The 7,303-nt window shown below is 37.7% G+C and overlaps 1 protein-coding gene across 2 annotated transcripts in view; it reads right to left on the minus strand.

Annotated features, from left to right (window-relative positions):
• ankrd11 (ankyrin repeat domain 11) overlaps positions 1–5,723 on the minus strand; it is a 118,372-nt gene extending 112,649 nt beyond the window's left edge. For both annotated transcript variants that reach the window (XM_028014710.1, XM_028014709.1), the window contains exon 1: positions 5,274–5,723. The gene's annotated coding sequence lies outside the window, so the exon portion shown is untranslated. The remainder of the gene's footprint in view (positions 1–5,273) is intronic.
• Positions 5,724–7,303: the final 1,580 nt, after the last annotated feature.

Consider the following 7,303-nt stretch of genomic DNA (forward strand, 5'->3'; position numbering starts at 1 on the left):
TGGATGACGCTGCACGCAAGAGCTTTAAATGGACTCTTATAGTAGCTTGGCCTCTTAACATATCCTTAAACAGCAGAGCAAAACAAATGCAAAATAGCTAACGTGTTTTATTTATGACTCAAGTCTGCTATGGTCAAAAACAACAACAAATAGTTGTTCATACTAGGAAGCAGAAAACAATTTCGCTTTCATAAAACGTCATGATGCTCCGTCAGCAATGCTGAACAAGATTTTAATTCACAACTGAAAAAGTCCTATGACAATTCCTGCTTCCAAGTGGTGAGTTAGCATTGATCAATAATAACAGATAAATGATGTAGAGTCGATGTCTTATCTTTTAATGGGGTCCAAGCAGGACAAAAAAAAAATCTGTCTTGCCCTTTCATTAGAAACAAGCTGAACGGTCCAGGCCAGTTGTGCCCAGAGGGAGAGGAAGCACAGTCTGCATATACCATTAGCTCTAAGACGTGGCCAGTTGACCTCTTCAACATTTCACATTTCATGTATGGATAGTACATCCACCAGGGAAGCCTCTTGTTCAGCTGTACATCCAGTCAAACCTAACTGTTTCTGTCCAATCTGAAATAATTATGATTCAATGCCTAGACTCTGTAATACAGTCAAGCAGGCCATCTATGAAACCTGCTATGGTTTCACTCTACATGCATTTGTGATACTTGTATGACAGTTAAAATATTTAGACAGGCATCTATTCAACTTGATAACAGAAAACGGAAAGAAAGAGACTGAAGAAAAGAAACTACATCAAACACTAACCATTTCAACTCTTTGAAATGACATAAAAATTAATTTGTAGCAGCTAAACCATTTCTGATTGAACAATTACAGCAGAAGTTAGAAAGATAATGACTAGACCTGCAGATCAGTACCTGTTACAGTTCATGGTGGAGTGAGAATAAATATATATCTTGGGGCTTAATATGAGATTTTTTTGCATGCACATTGTAATCAAGGATAATAGTAAGTACATTTTTAATAGAAAAATAAGAATCCCATAATCATTTTTAAAAGTTCAGATGGAAAGATCAAAAGCTAAATGTGTAAAAGGCACATTTCACGAGAAGCAGCAGAATTTCACAGTAGAGAATGTTTCCCTTTGATGTCTAAGAGACTTGGGGAAAATATTATCAAGAACGGGACAGAGGAAAAGCTTGCAGATTTTAACACAAGTTTAAGACATCAAGAACCATTAAGACCTCCCAAATCCAGGAATGAGGCTCTATACTTCCCAAGGGAAGCAGTGGAATTGGGCCCGCCATTTTGTTCCTTTTCTCTTCGAGGATAGAGAAGAGGGCAATGGACTAGGCTGAATTTCAAAAGACATCAAATGGCATTTGAGCATCCACTGAGATTGTGCTGCTGGAACAGCAGCTATAAAAGATTTACATAACTTGAACATGAAGGACAAGAGAAACCTAGACACATTAATGCAGAGGCAGACAGTAAAGCAAGAAATAGGAGTAGCCATGCTTGTTTACCTAAAAGGGCCACACTCTAAGTACTTGAGGGGGAGGGGAAGGCGTGCATAGACAGAAAGCAGTCAGAGTGACTACTGGACTAGAAACTAGAGCATTTTTTCCTCTTCAAAACAGGAGCAACTACCCATTTATCCTCCTGCCTGAAATGTCCTATTTTTCAACAAAATTTCAAAATGTAGTATGTGTGTATCTCTAATAGATGGTATGAGGCCAGATTTTTTTTCCCTGTACGTTTTTTAGAGACTAACGTGCAAACGCTGCTATAGAATTGTGCAACATTATATATGTCACCTTATTAAACAGAAAAAAAAATCATGATATTAAGTCCACATAAAAGTAACTAAACTATATCGTTGGACGGAGTCTCATGGCAGCAGATGCCCACACCTGACACAAACATTAACCAAAATGTTGAAGTGAAGGAAGCACAAATGAGAAAATGAGGAACATATTCCAACTGATATCGTCATCGCAGTATCTTTAATCATTATTGCCACTATTGTAAGATTTTCTAATATTGTGCATCTGGTATATTTATTTTGAAATTGTTTGTAGGAATACTTGTATATAAATAATGCAAGAAGCCAATAATTTATTTTTTTGTCATGTTCTCCTATATCAGTCTTGAATATATATTGTGTTATGATGTTCTTCCTAATATAGCTAGTTTTATTAGGAAGACTAACACACTGCCTGCTCCAGTCAGTCACAATGACAATTATTTACATGCCGTACGGTGGCTCAAATGGGGCAACAAAGATCACACATAGTGCAGACCAACACAAGGCTGAAGCAAATAATGTATCCTTTTGATATACTTTTCATAGAATCACCATTAAAAGATTACATGTCTATTGTGCAGGTCTACCTGTAAACATAACATCAGTTCATCCCAAGCCTCCTTGAAATATTTTCGTTGTCACAAGCGCAAAGCAGCATAGCAACAACAAAAGCAAATGTGGCCGTCTTTTTTGAGTGAATGTAGGATTGCTGTTGAATGCTACCCTGATAAAGTCTTTAGGCTGTTGGGATCAATGCACTGCAAAGGATTAGTGTGTTTTGATATGAAGGACTCCAAACAGAACTTAAAGTTGATGTGGGAAAACATCGGTGAGAAAATGTGGGTATTTTAAGTGCAACATGGTGTAAGTGCAGAATACAGGCATCACATGATGACTGTTCTAATTATTTAGTTTAACTTAGCTTAACTGTGTTTTAATATTAAAAAAATTATAAAAACAATTTAATATATACACACATTCCTGTTTTTCAATTGAGCGTACATTTTGTGTGTTTTGCGTTGTTACCATCAGTAGATTTTTTAAATATATGATAAATTTACTAAATTATATGTTCTGTCATGAATATGTGAACCCATCCCTTGTCTCAATGGTTCAAGCAGGTGGTGATGATAATGTAATCATATTGGGAGTCTTTTCTTGGCAAACATTGGCATCCTAAGAACCAATTGAACTCTGTTAAAATGCCACAACCTAACTTGGTATTTACTCCTGGCCATGTCCATCTCTTTACAGTCACAGTGCACCCATTTTCTCATTGATACTTCCAGGAGGATAAAGCACCAGATCACAGAGCTCAAATCATCTCAAAACTGTTTACTTCATTGTGACAATGAGTCAACTCTATTCCAGTGACCTCTGAATTTAAAAACGGACCTTTTGGGATGCAGTGGAACAGGAGATGTACGCCATAGATTTGCAGCTGACAATTCTACAGCAACTGCGGTACGCCATCATGTCAATATGGACCAAGATTTCTGAGGAATCTGACACCTTGTCAAATATATGCCATGAAGAACCTTTAGAAGCCAGAGAGGGGTCTAAGATGTAACTACTAAGAAACTCAAAAAGTGAGCAGCAATTTATAAAAACTATTGATTTTTATCCCACATAAACTATAAACAACTTGAAATCAGAAGCATCTTCCCATTAATTCACCCCAAAAATTTTATAAAAGCATACAGTTTTAACAGTGACGAGCCCAATGTCGTCAAAATGTTCAACGATATCAGTCACATGTCTTCGTAATACTTCACAACCCTCACTGTAAAACAGGTTAGTCCCACAAGCAGGGAGAGGCAGCTTGGGGAGTTTTATAAATGTGCAGCTGGATAAAAGCAGAGCAGCATTACAGAAATGCGGCTTGTCTTTCTCTCTTGAGCTAATGACCTTTCTAACCCCAGCAGAGCTCCATTTCCTGTTGCAGACAGAGGGTATACCATGATTCTCTGGTATCACTTATGGGAACAGGAGAAAAGTCTCAGTAGCACTAATGGGAACCGGATGACAAGCAGATTTGGGGGAGTTCGGTGTCTCTGCAATTATCAGCTCCTATAAAAACGATATCCTTAGAACATACCAGACTACAAAACTGAAAGTGCTGTTGACATAAATATTGACTGCACTATTTTTATGAGACAGAGAAGTTGCATAAAAAGCCCCGCATACATGGCAATAGAAATCGGTCTGAAACCGCAATTATTAAAAGATAAAGTCACTTCAACTCCACATATAACAACTGCACTGTGATAAGCGTAGAGATTCCAAAGATATGAAAAATAGAGGCCAAGTTCAACTGAAAGAGCGATATGCATCAATGCATCTGCAGTGTAGTAGATCCGAAGCTTCTAAAAGCTACAACACACTCAGTGTCTTGGTGAAAAACACCACCAGCAGCACTGCAGTGTTTTCCTCATCACTGCTACTGCACCAAACCAACAGGCTTCACCTCTATATTCTAATTCTTTTAAAGTAATCCTGTTATTTCACCTTCTAGACAAAACACACATTTGCACTACTCTATTTGATTAGATTACGCATGTCCCCACAGTCCACTGTTAAGGTTGTAAATAAATACACCTATACACCTGTTAGTAATGGATAATTTCTAGTGGCACACAAATACTTCAAAACCTTCTATTTAACAGCTCTACAATGCTTTATGACTTCTTTTTTTTTAACCAGAAATCAACTCATTGCTCCCTTAACACATCCATTTTGCTTCAGTTCTGGAACAGTCGAGCAAATGGCCAGCACTTGGCGCTTCATACTTCAAATCCACGACACTGTGCAGAGCTAATGGAAAAGCAGACAGACTGGTAGTGTGTTAGATCAACTGCCAAATGAGCACCGCCAGTGAGCCGTTTAAAATGGGTCCACATTTGGATGTTATTAAGTGCATTCCCTTGAGATCTGCAATCTTAATTATTGTCTGGGAAAAGGGGAAGTATCCCTGTAATGGGAGCATAACACAACCCTGAAACTTAATGTGTACGAACAATATACCGTAGTGTTTCTGTTCAGGACAAGCCATGTAAAATATGTAATTTATTGCAAAAATCAACACACTATCAACGCTAATCTCTTCACACACTGGTGACGATTCACTAAAAACTAAAATAAATCTCGAAACTAAACTTACCATAAAATAATGGAAGTTGTTCAGGTTTATCCCTTGTGAATCGCTGCTTTTTTCAAATTCTCAGCCCTTCCACAACAAACTCAGTCTCCCAGTTAAATAAAAAAAATCTATATAAAAAAACAAGCATTCGAAGCTATTATTACATAACAGTGATATAGGGACTTTGCCTTTAGATGTTGCAACGGCTTATTAAAAGCTATGAGTAAAAAGAGATACTGCAAGTTGACCTTTGTCGCAACATACTACAACCAGAGTGAAACCATGGAAGCCGCAGGAGTCAGTTTGTTGTTGTTAACATGTTAGCATTGCAAGGGTTAGTAACATGGCTCTTACCTCCGTCTTAATTCGAGTTTAAATAGTCATCTGAAAGTTTAACATTTAGTCTATGCCGCAGTGCTTTCGACAGTTCCTGGATGGTCCCATTTGTCGCCGTCGGTTTAATATAAATTCCGGAGACATCCGCATAAGCTGGAGAAGACCATTGCAGCTGAACCCAGTTCACCAGTCACTGCTGCTAGCGCTAGCTTGTTAAAACCGTGTAGAGACCAACAGACGTCCAAAGAAACGAAGACTAAAATATCCAGGAAAACTTGTTTACGGCGCAGCTACTTCATCTTCAACACGACCTAAGAGCCTTTAGAGGTCAATTTGTAGAACTGCAGGGTTGCTTGGGTAAACGTAAAGCATCAAAAGAGCATATTTTTGTTTCGCTTTAATCCTCTCCGCCAAGCCATTCGAGCGGTTTTCAGGCGGCCTTTGACTTCAGTGTGTAGACGCTTGAGACGGAAACGCATCCGGGATGAAAGGAGCTTTCTCATTGGCTCCGGCACTAAAGGCGGATACTCCTACTGCAAGAGGAAACAGACTCCATTTTGGATCTGCGAAGGAAACAAACCTCCGTTAAAAGACGGGCAGAAGAAGGTTCCAACGTGGCTGAATACACTTCACAGTTACAAACGCAAAACACCACACTCCATTATGTAGTTGGAGGACTGAGAAAAGGAAATGGAGTTCAAGCATTGGGTAGACTTGTTTCCTATATTAGGAACCACCGTAATAGGTGTATCTTTTTTTTCTTTTTTAAATAAATGTCAACATTGTTGTGCATACAGAAACACATTTTGAATATCGTTCAGCATTCCAAAATCGGTTATGTTCTGCACTATAAAAGGAGAATAAAACGCAAAGTGCATTGTTACATGTATAACAGCTTGCCTAAAACGTAACATTGATAAGCATCAAGGTTTGGCGGTCATCGAGTTTTGTGTTCAAAATAAAAGTCAGAACAGCGGTTCTGCGAGGGTGCTGGTCCAAAGCTAAGATTTGAGATGTTATCGTTTAGCTTGAAGCGGAAGGACAGGGTGTAGAAATCAGTTGCACCCCTGGTCAAAATAAAAAGCGAAGCCATAATACGAGAATTCTCATTGGCTTAAAGAGAAATGTCCCCACCCCCATTATACATGCCACTCAAACTGACCTGTACAAGTCTTATATAGAAAGCAATGTGTAATTTATTTACAAAAAACGAAGGCGGGGACATGACAGAGAGCGGTTTACGTGTTTTGCCATCCAATAGACAACTCTACTGGCCAATTTAACTTATGTTTAAAGAAGGAAGTAATGTTCAAAAACATGTTTTCTATAAGTATTTAAAATAAATATTATGTGGAAAGAAACCGATGTATATCCTCCAAGTTTGAGCACAACGTGCTATTTATGTTTACAAATTAACTTGAGCTTATATGAGAGCGTCATCCTTTCGCCTTAAACGAGAGTGCCCTCTGCAGGACGGTAGGAAGTTTTTTCAAAGTTTTTTTTTTTTACTACAAAATATACAAAAAATAATTAATGTTTTGGGTCGACATGGAATGTTTTTTTGGGGAAGGAGGGAAGGGGACATAATATAAGAAGCCTTTTTTTTTAGATTTTTAATTCTGACTTTCAATCAAAAATGGCACCTTTTTTATTGGATGTGAGTTATGTGCTGAAAACTAATCTAAATGTCATAATTAACAAATATCACCAATTTATAGCATAATTTTAAACGTGCAAAATTAGAATACTTTAAGTACCTTTTCATCTGCTGATATACTATCACTACTTTTAATAGATTAATTAGTTTTATATTTTCCCTATATTTATTTTTAAAGCAGTGGAACACCTAAGTATTTTATCATCTACACCTCACCAAATTAGCTAAAGGCATCTTATCAGAACTTTGTTTGCAGAATGTGTTGGTTGTTACCAGGCCTAGGCTTACCACGACCCAGAATCCATACAAAATAGTCACAGCTCCAAATGTATACAGTTAGGATTGAATATCTACATTTGTAGTTATCTACATTGCGTTAGGTGAGTTTGAC

The sequence above is a fragment of the Xiphophorus couchianus genome, chromosome 4, assembly GCF_001444195.1.
Source record: "Xiphophorus couchianus chromosome 4, X_couchianus-1.0, whole genome shotgun sequence".
Lineage (NCBI taxonomy): Eukaryota > Metazoa > Chordata > Actinopteri > Cyprinodontiformes > Poeciliidae > Xiphophorus > Xiphophorus couchianus.